This window comes from Lynx canadensis, chromosome B4, assembly GCF_007474595.2.
Source record: "Lynx canadensis isolate LIC74 chromosome B4, mLynCan4.pri.v2, whole genome shotgun sequence".
NCBI classification, from domain to species: Eukaryota; Metazoa; Chordata; class Mammalia; order Carnivora; family Felidae; genus Lynx; species Lynx canadensis.
The window spans coordinates 33,797,388-33,805,710 of NC_044309.1; the positions used below are offsets into that span (position 1 = coordinate 33,797,388).

At 43.7% G+C, this 8,323-nt stretch overlaps 1 pseudogene; it reads left to right on the top strand.

Annotated features, from left to right (window-relative positions):
- Positions 1–1,349: 1,349 nt before the first annotated feature.
- On the top strand, positions 1,350–2,790 carry LOC115519261 (annotated as a pseudogene).
- Positions 2,791–8,323: the final 5,533 nt, after the last annotated feature.

An 8,323-nucleotide genomic window follows, 5' to 3' on the forward strand; every position in this document is an offset into this window, starting at 1 on the left:
GCTAACTGAAAGCATGCAGTTTCTGATACATAAAAGGATCCACTGACCCCCACCCTCCCCGTCACTGATGACTTGGTACTTGAAAGGCTGGAGTTGGCATGGGAGTAGTTGGGCAGCAGAATTCCAACCACTGGCTGCTAGAGATGCCTTCATTCTGAAGAGCCGACAGTTCACCCATTTGCAGTATTCTTCAGGACCTGCAGGATGTGCAGAAACAGCCCAATCCAGGACCAGTGCAACAGAACCTCTGTGGAAATACTCGAGGGTCAGCCACAAGCCGGAAACTGCTAGCTGTGTAGCTTGACTGTCCCCAAGGACAGTGCAAAAAAAAAAAAAAAAAATCCAATGCCAGAAAGTTTCCCTCTCCTTCTGAAGGGACATTGCAAGAGGTTTCCCTTTGTCTTAGCCCACAAATTGTTCTCACTCCAGAGACAACCATCTTGCCAGGAGATTGTGCTAGTCACTTAATTTTTTATTTTTTTATTTTTTATTTTTTTTTTTGCCATATGCCATTCTCTGGTGTTCATCAAAAACTTTGGCCTTCTGTGTCTTCTCGTCCACCCTGTTGCTTTTTTCCAGTTCAGTTCTCCTTTTTGTCCGTTCAGGCACAGCATCAGAGCCATTTCTTCTTTTCACTGGGGAGTCTAGCCAAATTCTTGTCACTCTGGGATACGCTGGGTCACGGGGTCCCTCCAAACTTGCTTTTCAGTACTCTGTTGACAAGCCAAGTCCAGGGCATTTCAAGGTACCCAGCAGGAATGCTTGTGTGTAGTCAGGGTCAGAGGTATCAACAGGGAGCTATCCTCACTTCCGGGACAAGAGGAACATGGAGCAGGACAATTCATTCTCAACTTTATCCCATTCTCAGCTGAAATGAAAACCTTTGGCCTTGTGTGCAACCACCATTGCAATTCCTTGGCTGTAGTGATCACTATGTTTTTGGTCCCAGGCAAGGCTAATGAGGCTGCCCCACATAGTGAATGCCTTGCCTTTCCTAATGAGCTCTGACTCTGGTCTCTGCTAACCAAGTGCAATCAGTTCCTGATACCCCAAAGGAAAGATTGCCTTCCTGGGAGTACTGGGTGTTTGGCTGGTTGAGAAAAAAAAAATGATGGTTAACCAAACTGTTTCCTTTCCTGTCTGTGAAAGATGCTTTCACTCTGAAGAGCAGCCGGTTCACCTGTGGGCAGTCTTCTCGAGGACCTGCTTAGCACTGAAAGAGACCATTCAAGAATTACTGCAGGGATGCGGGCGACTCTGCCAGGTGCTGGGACAGGAAGGGAGGCAAAGATGTGCCATTTTAAAGGGGCTTGAAACAAGGCTACCGGCTGCTGATGGGCAGGAGGAAAATGAGGGAGTCTTTGGTGGTTTGTGATGTTGTTGAAGATTTAGTGGAAAAGCTGAGAAAATTTGGTTTTCATAAAGAAACAATGCTGCCATCATAAGATTGGTAAGGACAAATGCCTGGTGGTACTGGATGAAGAGCTGGAGGGCTTTTAACCTGATGAACTGAACGACAGACTGCCTGAACGGCAACCTCCTTCACGGGGTATAGTTACAAATACCAACATGATGGAACAGGTTCGTATCCTCTGCCTTATTTTCTCCAGCCCTGTTCGATATAAGCCTCAACAACTTCTTGAAGCCGAGCTATCCCAGCATGAGTGGCAGGGCCCCGGCTGTGGGTGGATTGGTGACTGCAGGGCGGCCGGCCGACACTAGAGCTTCTTGTACTCCCGCTTTTAGGTAATTTGGTCTTACTAAAACTACCTTGGTTATTGTTTGTTGGGGAATTGCCTTCAGCAGGCCCCCTGGGAAAAGAACCATTAGGAAGAAAATAAGGTTCTGCAAGAAATTGTGCGGTCTTACGGTTAGCCCTTGCCATCCTCTATGGAGACTACTCTACTTACAGGAAGGATATCCCCATGCATTTGCCAGCAAAAAGGGTCTGTATAACAGAGACATATGAATTTGAAAGCCCCACTCCAGCAACTAAGGAGTGTATTTCTGAGCACAGGTGACTTCAACCCCTAAGCCCACCTGGCCCCCTGGAGGCATTCCAGATGATGACTGAACCTGATCAGTTTTGCTAGAGAATGGTTCATTGGTTCCTAGGTGCATTGTCTCTCTGAGAATTATGAGGAATGGGTTTCTAAGGCTGTTTCAGCCCCTTTCTGGCACACCGGACCAAGGCAAACACATTGTTCTGGGCTTATGTGGTTAGGAGGTCATGTTCCTGTAACTTTTCCACTTGAGGTGTTGAGAAATAGAGGGCCTTTCACGAGAACAGCAAAGCAAATACTTTGTAGATTATACATAAACGCAGATACATAATGGAATAATGTAAGAAATTAATCTATAATCAAAGGGTATGCGGGAAATTTCTTAATAAGGTTCTTATTTCTTAAAGGTTGTTTATACATAGGAATGTTTTCACAACTAAGTAATGTTAGAAAAACATAGTTGACGTACAAGGAATTCACCAGTATATATAATGCCAAGTTTACTGCAAGAATTTAGCCAGTTCAACATACTGCTGTTGTCTGTGTCCACTTTTATTTTGGTTTTTTTATTTTAGCTTTTTATTTTTAGTTTTGTTTTATTTTCACTTTTTCACTGACGCCGTTCATCTTTCGGGAACCTCTGTACCTGCTGGGGCTAGGACTCCAGCAAAAAACAAATGGTGTATGCTGGGAGTAAGAATAAGTCCCGACAGCTGAACTACCCACGGTATTTGAAATAAGAAACACTGAAGAATGGCTACATGAGAAACTTGGATTTTTCCACTAATGGGAACTTGTGTGTTTCTAAAGTATTTAAGTATTAAGCTGACCATATTGGAACCAGACATAAGTATGCCTAGAACTGCACTGTTCCTCCCAGTTTGTTTCCTGCAGTAAAGAAAAATTCTTCATTTTGTTCAAAGTTTGAACAAAGGAAAAATCATCTTGATAGTAATGAACTTTGTAAATTATTTCCTTATGTTTGGAAATTTTAGGTGGGCTACTACTCTCCAAGGACTTTTTGCACTCTTGTAACTAATTTCGGTAACTTATAGTTCAGAATTTGTCACTATTTGCAGACACTTGGCAAGTGGGTATTGGATTGTGACAGGCCACAGTTGCCTTCTTTTGACAAATACTGTATATTAGCCGTTCATAGATGAAAATATCGTATTATCACTTAATTCTTTGAAATTAATTTGGGGTAAAAGACTTAAATGACCCAGTTTTGAGCCATGAAAAGTAATTCTTGGGGGTGTAATCTATATTACTAGTACACTGTTCATCAACTCCATGCCTTCTTTGTTTTCTACACCTTTTTAATCAAGTCCAGAAACTGTGTTCCTCAGTCATTCATTCTTAATGTATGGGAGTGAAATGTTATAATAGGTATGAAAGTTAGGGTCTATTCTGAGTAGAAAATAGCATCTTATTCTTGGAAATTGATAGGTTGGAACTAATCAAGGGCTTCAATCCTGGTTGTGTCATACTAGGTAGTTTGGGATCTAGGTTGAAAACACTGTGTAATTATAAAACACTTCTCAGTGCTGTCCTGTGAACACTAGCCATTTTACGTGTGTTGATAATGTGCCTATGGTTTGTTAGCTTTGAAGTAGTTTAAGATTTTTACTGCCAATGTTCCAGATTTGGTGAAATTAATACTTTTGTAAAGGGTCCAAGTGAAAAAATTTTGTAATGTGTTTATCTGAAGTTTGTAATAAAGTCAACTTCATTTTTCTAAAGTTCCAAGTATGTGCTTGCAGTGGTGAGTATATGGCGGTTGACAGGTATAATTATGATCAGCTTTTTGCCATGGGAAAAAATTATTTCAAAACCTTAGCCAGAGTTAATAACACTAACACATCAATAGAAATTGCACCTTGTATTCTAAATGTCAGAAGATATTCTAAACCACACATCTGTCTTGGCATCATTGGCATAGAGCAAGGATTGTAATATATAGTATACTTTAACAACTTATAAATAATTATTTAACTTAATTTGACAAATGGTCTTGAGACTCCAAAATTAATCAAATTTGGAGAGCAAATTCTTATGTTAAGAATATCTTAGGGGAACCCGGGTGGTTCAATCGGTTGAGTCTCCGACTTTGGCTCAAGTCATCATCTCACAGCTCGTTCAACTCCTGCATCGGGCTCTGTGCTGCCAGCTCAGAACCCGGAACCTGCTTCTGATTCTGTGTCTCCCTCTTTCTCTGCCCCATCCCCACTCATGCTCTATGTCTTAAAAATACATGAAACATTAAAAAAATATTTTAAAAAAGAATATCTTATTCATTTCAAAACTAGGGGAAGTTTCCTGCAAGGGCAGGAAAAACTGCCAAGGCCAGAAGCTTTCCCTTTCTTTCAGAAGGAACTATGCAGACCTCTTTGCAGACTGAGCTTTCAGGAGGTTTCCCTTTAGAAGTTTCGTTTTCCTCTGGCCACAGGTTTTTCTTACTCCTTAGACAGGACCTTGCCATGAAATTGTCATTCTAGACACTTCCTTCTAATCTTTGTCCCAGTCTCGTCAATAATGAAGCACTTTGGCCCCCCACATTTCCATTTCAATGAATACTTTTTTTTATGTGTGCCAAGTCTTTTCTCTGTGGGTGCCATTCAGAGACAGTGTCTTGGAGAAATACCTTTCCTTAACGTTGGGAATCTGGTTAAGTTCTGACATCTCTGGCATAGTTGGGGCACAGGACCCTTCATCATATGCCTTTCAGAAGTGTGTGGACAATGGGAGGCACAAGGCCCTTGAAGATGCCCACCAGAGTGTCCATGTGTAGGCAATGCAAGGGTTTGGGAAGGAGTTGGCCTTACTTCTGGTTGAAGGAGAAACTATTTTAGACATTTCATTCCCAGCTTTATCCTAATATCTGTGGAACTGGTCTTTCAGCCACACAGCCAATGTCCAGGATTGGTGATGAACTACTGCTCTGGTCCTGTGCTAGCTATGTGAGAGCCATCAGTTCATGTATCCCAAAGAAGAATGACCTGTCCATGAGTGGCTGTTGCTTGACTGGCTCAGGCAATTTCTGTGATGTGTAGTCAGATTGCCTCCCTCTCCTGGCTGATTGAAATGTCTTCATCCTCTAAGGATCAGGCATGCACAGTAGAATGCAGGACAATACAGCCCCCCCCCAAAGCCCTTACAAGGAGTACTGCAACACAATTTTGTGAAAAACCTAAATCACCAATGGGACCACTAACTTACTACCACTGAATCACTGCCGTTTCTATACCCTGAGGTGTAGAGCATACAAAGAAGTCAAGGTCAGGAGTCTTCCTTCTCTTTCTGAAAGAATAGTGCAGGTTTCATGCTGAGCTCCCAGGTATAGGCAATGGATGTTTCCCTTTGCCCCTGCCCACAGGCGTTTCTTATAGAGAAGCATTAGCTTCTCAGCATATTTTGCTAGGCATGTCCTTATCAGCTTCATCCTGCTCTCTTTTGTATTGAAGCACTTGACCCCCTATTTCCATCCTTTTGAGTTTTTCTTCAAAGTAGCATCTTGTTGGAATCCATTCAGTTAGTGTCTCAGAGCAATATCCTCCACTTTAAACTGGGGCTCTGAGTTCTGATGACTCTGGCATAGAATGACAAAAGGACCTCTTGTAACTTCCCCCTAGAGCTTTGTTCACAGTGAGAGGCCTAGGACATATGGAGTTGCCAAGCAGGGTATGGATGGATGTCTGCAGGTAGTCCAAGAATATTGGGGAGGCGCTGGCCTTACACATGCAGCAAGGAGAAAAGAGGTAAGTATATGTGCCCAGCATTATCCCATTTCCATCTATAATGTAGAGCTTTGGTCTCCCAATAGCCATTTCCCCAATTTGCTATTTTCTACATCTTGGTCACATTCAGGCTTTCACTCACTTCACGCAAGCAGAGCTCAACTCTCACTCTGGTCCTGTGGTATGTAAGAACAAACAGTAACTTCAAACCAAAGGAATGATGGCCATCTTGTCCCTGAGTGCTTGGTGCTCGGCCAGCTCTGGAAAGTGTAGTGATGGGTACATCTACGATCATTCTGTCTCACAGATGGTTTCCAAGGCCACACTATGCTTCTGGACCTGGTCAGCCCAGAAAGGGCTCTTTCAAAGAACTACTGTATCATATCCAGGTTCCAAACACTTGATCACCAAATGGGAGGAGGAACCCCTTGCCTCTGAGTCAATGCTGTATCTATTTCCTGATGGGAAGGACAAAAAAAAACCTACCTAACCCTTCTGTGTCAGGAGGAAAAATACAGACCTCTGAAGAAATTCACTCTCAAGTGTAGCCAATATGTGTTTTTTGTTTTGTTTTATTTTGTTTTTACAACAGCCCTCGGATGTTTTTCACTCTGAATGTAGCCAAGTTGCCAGGATATAGGAATAAGTACTTAATTCTGACTTTAGCCCATTCTCTGTATAATGAAATAATTTGGCCCTTGGATGCCTGTTTGCATTTTATTGTTGTTTTCTTCAAACTAGGTTCTACGTTGTTGCCATTCAGAGCAAGAACCTCAGAGGAATTCATTCTGTTTAAATTACAACATTCCAGGATACATGGACTCTATCAGGTACACAGCCCAGGTCAAAACATTGGTGTGGAGTCCCCGTCAGTTCCTGAGCCAATTGACAGCTCTGTGTCTTCTATCCCAGAGGAATTCAGTCCTCTCTGTCCCTGGGGACTTGGTGCTTAGCTAGAGTCATTGCAGAGATGGGTAACCAGCTGTCCTCTCTCCCCTGGCTGTCAGAAGTGCCATAATTCTGCAGACGGTTCATCCATGCACACTCTGCTCCAGCCCTGGACAGAGCACAAAGGGACTATGAATGTAATACTGCACCCAGGCCAGGTTCTAACCTCTTGGCCATCAGCCAGGAACCCAAACGGCCACAGCCACTGCTGTCTACTAATGAGAAAGGGCAAGAAGCAGACCCAAAGCCAGGGCTTTCCTTCCTTTTCTGAAGGAAGAATGCAGGCTCCTTGCTGTCAGGATTCCTGGGTGTACCCTGTAGTGGGATCCTTTCACCAAAGTCCACAGGTCTTGCTTATTCCTGAGATAGCCAGCTTACTAGGAGATGGCACTAGTCACATCATTTTCCATATCATTTCATTCTCATTCTTAGTGAAGAACTCTGGCCATGCATGGATCTATTTTCACCTTAGGTCTTTCTGGGTTACATTCCATATAGTCTCTCAGAGGTATATCCTTGGTGTTCAGCTGGGGATCTTAGTCCCATCCTTGTGACTTTGCAATAGTATTGGCCAGAAGGCCTCTGGAAATTTGGTGTCAAACCATGTAGGCATTCAGAGGTCCAGGGCATTGGAAGGGCCTGGGTTAGAGCCTTTGCTTTTAGGCTGGGCCAGAGGGCTGGGAAGGGAGCTGTCCCCCTTTCTTGGCTGAGGGTACATCAAGTTACACAGTCCCTTTCCAGATTGATAACATTCCCACTGGCAGTATTGAAATTTGGCGCTTGTTATAGAGCCTTCCCATGGCTCTATGTCTAACTATGTCCCCTCTCTGATTTAGGATCCATGGAGCTGTCACTCACTCAACTGGTGCCCAGGGATAGATTTTCACAACAGTCTGCACGTTAGAGGTGGGCCCCAAGCAAGGCAGCCCAACCACTGCTAATTGCAGCACTTGCACTCTTCTGACATTGATTTGCCTTCCATATGGGGCAGAGAGGGATCAGTGACACGACAGGCATTGGTGATTGCAGGTCACCACCACAATGAGGTCTCTTGATCAGGTGCCGAGGCATGAAAAACCCTGTGCATCAGGCAGTGCCATAGCAAGCCCAGTGGCCCAGCAAGGCAATTCTGTGGTCATGGTGTGGCATCTATGGCATTGGCCTGCATAGTGCCGTCCTTCAGTATACTCAATAGTGACAGGGACAGTTCTGCCTGGCAGGACTAGGTCCAAAACAGCCGCAAGGGCGGTGGCTGAAGGCAGGTCTTGGCAGATAGGGTGGAACCCAACAGAGTAGCACCCGGTGTTTGCCTCCTTACCAGTTCTCTTCTCCCAGCCCACGTTTGGAGGAGTAAAGTGCTCACACATGTGTACCCTCACATGAAACGCAAAAGCATGATGTGATATGTTGAAGAGGGCCAGGAATAAACTATAATGAGGATGTACTGAATCACGATGCTGGTCAGTGTGCAATATTCCTGGAGAAATGCAGTGGAATGAATTAGAGCAGGGTTGCTTTGTCTGTTCACATATCATTAAGACTGCACTGGTTTAAAATAAATAGATCTTGCCCCAAGCATCATTAAGATACTGTAATAACTTCCCATTGTAGAGTTTTTCTTGTATTTTCAAGATT